Source organism: Carlito syrichta, unplaced genomic scaffold, assembly GCF_000164805.1.
Source record: "Carlito syrichta isolate Samal-C Ts95f unplaced genomic scaffold, Tarsius_syrichta-2.0.1 Scaffold305126, whole genome shotgun sequence".
NCBI classification, from domain to species: Eukaryota; Metazoa; Chordata; class Mammalia; order Primates; family Tarsiidae; genus Carlito; species Carlito syrichta.
Genome location: NW_007249222.1, coordinates 257,889 through 265,258, shown reverse-complemented (window position 1 = coordinate 265,258; position 7,370 = coordinate 257,889). Strand labels below are relative to the sequence as shown.

At 35.1% G+C, this 7,370-nt stretch overlaps 1 pseudogene; it reads left to right on the top strand.

Annotated features, from left to right (window-relative positions):
* Positions 1-3,930: 3,930 nt before the first annotated feature.
* Positions 3,931-4,870, top strand: LOC103263484 (annotated as a pseudogene).
* Positions 4,871-7,370: the final 2,500 nt, after the last annotated feature.

The window sequence follows — 7,370 nt, the reverse complement described above, 5'->3', positions numbered from 1 at the left end:
ATTAAAATATAAAATTAATTCATATTGACTTTGTGAATTTCAGTCCAATTTTAATGACTTTTTGGTTTCTAACATCATCAATTTATATTGAAAGTTTTAACACTTATATAAGTGAAATCTTATAGTATACATGCTTTTCTGTTGGTTTGTTTCACATTACATTTATGAGACTAATGTATGCCTTGAGACTTCATCAGAGCAACTTTGTGTTGATTTTCTATCAACATTCTGTTCATGATGACATGATTTCTCTAAAAACAATGGCACCCTTCTCTGCAGCCAGCTCGACTTTTTTTTCTTTCTGAACCCTTACCAAAATTGCCTTTAACATCCGTATTTTTTTTTTTTTTAACCAAAAGTCCCTTTAAGGCAATCTAGGCTTTATTCCCCCCCTTAAAAACAGAGCTCAAAACTGTCATAGCTGCTACACATTACCCAGTTCCAAATCTCTGTATCCAAATTTCTTCTTATAAGGATACCAGCATTACTGGATTAGGGCCCATCCTAATGATTTCATATTATCTTAAGACCCTATCTTCAGATATGGTCACATTCTGAATTGCTATTGGCTCTCACAACATTAAAGATGCTGGTTTGACTTAATATCAGAGTGGTTTGAATAACTAAACTGTGTTACTGTGTTATGTTAATATTCAGTGTTAAAATTCTATAATGAGATTTGTCTTGATCCTAAGCTTGGCTCCTATCATGAATGTAAGATATTTTTAGCGGCTCTCATCTTTAGATGCTTGCTCATTCACACAGAGAAAAAATGTGTTTTTGGACAAATATCTTAAGATTGATTTTGATTGTATGTGAAGACCTGATTGAATCCAAGAGAATATTTAATCATATATACACAGGAAAACAAAAATTGCTAATTTGGAGGAGATAGTTTTTAACAAAAATGTTAGTATGCAATGATAGAGAGGATAAGCAAGTTCTGATAAAGGTTATTACTTTCAGGCATTGTAGTCAACGCTTTATTTCCTCAAGCAGATCAAAGAGGTCTCTGAAACCTCAATTGTGTAAAAAACCATAAAGAGGTCTCAGAAACCTCGACTGTGTAATAAACAATTCTAATTGTTTTACTCAAATTATCACATATTCATAGGGACCACAGAATATATACTATATATTACTGACTCCAAAATTAGAGAGAAAATGTTTAATATCATCTGAGAGTTCAGAAGAAAAGTGGCTTTAGAAATGGTAGTTTAAGTTTCCTCAGTCTGTTTTGCATTAATCCATTCATAGAGTTGTCCTTATGAGCTGAAGTCTAAAATAATAATATTTTAAAAAATTACTCTGATGACTTACTGTATACAAAACAATATTCTAAATGTCTCAGAAATACTATTTCTCAAGTCTACTAAATGAAGGAAGTAGTATTATTATTCCAATTTATAGTTAAGGAAATTAAGACATAAAGTGATATATAAATCACCCAAAGTTTCACAGCTAATATGTGACAAAGTAAATATTTGAACACCAGCAGTCAGACACCAGGATGAATATTTTAGATATTTGTCAATAGGATTTTTAGAAGTTGGGTACATGTAAAATTTGAGTGGTGGTGGTGGTGGTGTGGAATATCTGTATAGAAAACAGTGTGGGAAAAAGATTGAGGCTCTGTGTCCTTATGCTAATCAAGAAACTTAAAGCAGTTATATTAGATTGGAAAAAACTTTCAGCAAAAAGAAATAGTGACAAACCAGAAAGAAAGACTCCCACACAAGTTAAAATATTTGGAATTAATTTAGTCAGTTTCTTCTCCATATAGATGGCCCATAGAATTGGGTCACATAATCACAATCACAGGGAGATACAATTATTTGTTTTTACATGTGTCAAATATAAATGACAATGAGAGAGTGCTTTCTGACAATTTAACTATTTACACTTCAGTTCACTTCTACCATCCTTGGTCTTTTCTGTTTCTGGAGCAGGATTCAGAAGTTTATGGGCAGTCTCTGTGGACTTAACCTCAGAACTTTCTCTAAAATTAAGACTGAAATTAGAAGTATCCTTAGAACTATTCCTCAGGTGCTAGAAATCTAATATAAACATGCCTCCCAGGCACCGTTCAGAAAATTACCGGAGTACAGTGCTGCTTAATATTTTGTTTAAGTCTTGATTTCTGTGGAAGGATGAGGTGAATCAGCTGCTGATTTCTGGTGACCAGGGTTGGCAGTGCATGGAGGGTTATGCGCACAGAGCATGCTGAGATCTGGACTGTGTGACCAATCTGCACCAGGTAGGAAAAAAGTTATATGTTAAATTGTAATACATAATGGATTAAATTATAATGCATACATATCATATTATTAAACCGTAAGTGCATAAAAGTATGTATAAATAAATTATGCTTTAACTTTAAAAGCTATACATGAAATCTTTCATGAGGATACAAGACAAAATATCATCCTATTAACTGCACTAGATAAAATCAATTTCTATGACAGTAAGAAGAAATGAGGCTGAAGGAGACTGCTTTGAGAGTGGGCTTCTAGACTTTAAAGAGAACAACAGGAACTCTATAGTTATTGTCTTGCTACTGAAGAATGACACTTTAATTATCCAGAGTATAAATGTTTTTATAGAACACAAATAAGAATCAGTGCACCTTGTAGCACTTGCTCTTTCTCTACTGTAATAAACCGAAATGGATGAAGATGACTTTTGTTTATTTATTTTGTTTTGCTTCCTGTATTAAAAAAGAAAGATAATATAAATATTGGTTAAAAAGTAAAGCTATACCAAGTATGAAAGCAAGGATCTCTTTCTTTTATTCTGAATTACTACTGCTGTACCGTTGGCTCCAAGACAAATCTCTTTACCTCAATCCAAGTGGCTTGGTTTATTTGTAGCATTTTGAAACTATTACTTGTGTCTTTCTTCACTTCCTTAAAAATACTGCAGAAATTGATTTTTTTTCCACTGAAACACTGCTACTCAAGCGAACTACCAAAAATACATTCTCTAGTATCACAACTGCTTGAAGTTGCCAAGTTTGTCTTCTCCCACATTTCCAGTACCTTGAGTGGTGGAGGGAATGACCAAGCAAGTGCTGGCTTCATAGCAGGAGTAAAATTAACAAAGGTAAATGTTGCAGGTGCTCTGAGAGTGCCTGATGTGATGTGGATAATAAACAGATATGTGCAACTGGCATTAGACAACACTCCTTATCCTTTTCTCAATGGAAATTCTTTGAAGTCTGTAAGTCATGACCAATTACTACTTCTACTTCTGACTAGGCATCATGAGAAACCAGCACTTTTCTAAGTAAACTACACTTCTTACAGTCTGTTGCAGAGCCTGTGAGAGACTACTTGGCTTGTGTCTGAGTTTTTCCATATGTATCTCTATGTCAGTCAATAATAAAAAGTCAGAGGAATTTCTATTTTTATTGTGAAAGCACCTATTACTTTATTGTGAAAGACACCTAAGTTCCTTGATTTATTTTCATTATGAATAGCTTAGGAAGATTTTGACTGTGTAGTATGTTCACTTGCTCCCATGTGCCACACTGATGTTTCCAGTGTCACAAAACCGAGTGGATTCCCAGAGTAGAATCCTATTCTATGCTCTTCCAAAGTGAATGGAAGTGGCAAATTATTAGAAATCTGCATTAAAGCTGTTGCAAATCTTCATGTTTGCAATTAGACCTCAGTTGATAGGCAAAATGAAAATTCTAAATTTGATCATGCCCTAGCCTACTCAAATGGCTATGATTCAGTACATAAGCTTCTGTAACAGGCCTACTTGCACAGTAAATGTGAATTTAATTGTATGCTGAAACACAGAGCTAGCAATTGATGTACAACCTCCTTTCCCTCCTCTCTCGTTATCTCTCTCTTTTTGTTCCCCCACAGCCCCCGTCTCATTCTTCCTACAACAGAAGAGCTCACCTTTTATGATCAGTGCAAGATGATATATAGCAACAACAGGAGCATTTTTCACCCAGTCACATTTTTCCTCATTGGAATCCCAGGTCTGGAAGACATCCATGTCTGGATCTCCCTACCTTTCTTCTCTGTTTATCTTGTGGCTTTGCTGGGCAATGCCACCATTCTGCTAGTCATCAAGGCAGAACAGACCCTTCGGGATCCCATGTTCTACTTCCTGACCATCCTTTCAACAATTGATTTGACTCTTTCTACAACCTCTGTGCCCTGCGTGCTGAGTATCTTCTGGTTTGATGCTCATGAGATTAACTTTGGAGCTTGTGTGGCCCAGATGTCACTGATTCATGCTTTACTGGCATGGAGGCTGAGGTGTTACTGGCCATGGCCTTTGACCGTTATGTGGCCATCTGTGCTCCACTCTACTACACGACCATCTTGACATCCCAGGTGCTGGTGGGCATCACTATGTTCATTGTAATTTGTCCAGTCTTGTTCACACTTCCTTTAATTTATCTCATTTACCACTTGCCATTTTGTCGGGCTCATATAATAGCCCATTCCTACTGTGAGCACATGGGCATTGCAAAATTGTCCTGTGGAAACATCCGCATCAATGCTATCTATGGACTCTTTGTGGTCTCCCTCTTTCTTCTGAACCTGGTCCTTATTGGTATTTCTTATGCTTACATTCTCCATGCTGCTGTCTGCCTCCCATTGCAGGATGCTTGACTAAAAGCCCTAAGCACGTGGAGCTCACATGTTGCCATCCTCTGCATTTTCAGTATCCCCTCAGTCTTCTCTTTTTTCTTACTCACCGATTTGGACACAACATACCACACTACATTCACATTCTTGTTGCCAATCTGTATTTGATAATCCCATCCTCTCTCAACCCCATTATTTATGGCGTGAGGACCAAACAGATACGAGAGTGTGTATTCTATGTGCTTACTAAAAAATAAGATTGTTACCAAGTTATTTTACTGAGGATTTTGATCCTCCTGGGAAGACTCATGATTCTTGCCTTAAGAAATATCTCCTGGGCCTCACCATATTGCTGCCAACTTCCAGTACAAGTTATCTTACTCCTGGCTGTTGATGCTCTTGGCTGTTGACATTGGATTTTAGAGTTGGTTAAACCTCATTGTATCTCAAGTCCAAAAACATTGTATCTCAAGTCCAAAACCCTGGAAAGGGTAACCTATGTGAGAGCTATGTTGTCTTTGCCTCTGTGATTTTTATGCAGAGCCCTTGATAGTATAAGGAGAAAAGAATTTATTATACTATCTTTTATGTCCTGTGATTAGAGATATAAGGCATTGGAATATTGACCCTGTAAACTACCTGATGTATTCCTTTATTATTTTTCTCATCTTTTTCTTCCCTCCCTCCCTCCCTTCCTCCCTCTTTTTTTCCTTTCCTCCCTCTTGCTGTCTTGCTTTCTTATGCATGCATTTGATTACTCATCTAATTTACATTTACTCTGTATCTATTGTATATCCTGAATCATTATAACTTTTGGGTATAAATCAAGGAACCAAATTAACAATGTCTGGTCCTGGGAAGCTTGCTTTCTGATGTGCCAAGTTTGCATGTTTAAAATGATTGATTGCCAAATTTATAGCTTCAACCTCTTCATCTGCCAAATACACAAGATTCAGTGCAATCATAACCAAAACAAACAATTTCAAAACTATCAATGATACCAATAGTAATTTAGTACTGATTGACCCTCCGCATTTAGACTCATAGCATAATCATAAGTGAGGTCTCATAATCTAGTATTGTATAGCATTTTTATCTATGTGATATACACTGGCCTTTGCCTATCACTTTATTCAGATTTTTAAAAATATACATTTGACACTTTAACATATCCTAAAATTTAAAGCTAATTATTCTAAATCCATGATATACTTTAGGTCCCCAGACTTTAATGTAGAAGCTGAAGATTAAGCTATGAATAGCTACTTTTCACATGAGACTGGGGCTTTCACAATTGATTTAATAATGAAATTTCCCACCGGGCCCGGTGACTCAAGCCTATAATCCCAGCACATTGGGAGGTTGAGGTGAGGGGATTGCCTGAGCCCATGGGTTCGAGAACAGCATGCACAATTTGGTGAGACCTCATCTCTATTATATATATTGAAAAAAATAGTCGGACATGGTAGCCCGCGCCTGTAGTTCCAGCTACTTGGAAGACTGAGGCGGAAGGATCACCTGAACTCAGCAGGTCAATGCCAGGGTGGCTGTGACCGTGCCATGCACTCCAGCCTGGGAGACAGAGGGAGACTCCAACTCAAAAAAAAAAAAAAAAAAAAAGCAATTTCCCAAGACCAAGCAATGGGATCTTGCATCATTAAACTTGTCACAGTGCTTTACATTTTTAAAAACAATCTTATTTTATATTCTAGACTGTTTAAAAAAGAAACTAAAGTAAAAATATAACAAGTATATTTGTTTTGAAAATCAGTGTAACATTGGACTTATCTCAGAGATAATATTTTGCAAAACATATACAACATTAAAGTAAAATCACCTTAAAAACTGTCTTAATGCAGTTTCTCTTCTAATTTTTCCAGAGGCAAAGTCTAGTATATGTTTTCCTGATATCATAGTACATATTTTTCGTTTTACAGCAAATCATAGTATTTTTGTTGGATCTTTTATTAATTTATATGGGTTAAATATACTGTGTTTTGTTTGGTGACATTTATTTTATTGATGTATTTATCTATCAAGAGGTATTCATGTTATCATGACTATTTTTAATTAGAAAACATTCTGCAAAGCTTGCAGCATATTTTACCTTGTATGGTAATTTATTTAGGCTTTCTACTTTTAAGTAGAATTATTAGGTAGCAGGATTATAATCAGTCAGAACATATTTCTGCTTTTTGATCTTTGTTTTTATTCAGTGCTTTAAAATTTAATTTTTTTTTTATTTTTTGAGAGACTGTCTCACTATACTGCTAGGACTCAGGTGATCCTTCCACCTCAACCTCCTAAGTGAGATTACAGGCATGTGCCACCATGCCTGTCTATATTTTATATTTTTAAACACTTTTATTTTTTCTTACTGTCATGATTTCCATGATTTCATTTAGTTTTCTATTTTAAAAACCCTCTGATGTTTGAAAGTGGAATACTTTATATTTCTTCTTCTGTTGGATATTATACAAATTTTAACTTTCCTAATTTCACTTTGTGTTTTCTAATAAAACTAATTTGTAACTACCATACTTTGGGCAAAACAAAAATATTAGCCCTCTTTATTTTTTCGATTTTTTTCTTGTACATTATTTTTTTATGTAACAATCAACTGAAATCTAATCTCCCGATTTTTTAAATTGTTAAATGCCAATTTTTATTTGATGTTATATGTTATTGATAATTTATTTATTATAACAAATCTTCATAAATATCTTCTTTCTCTCCAGTCTTCATGGGGAACATCTA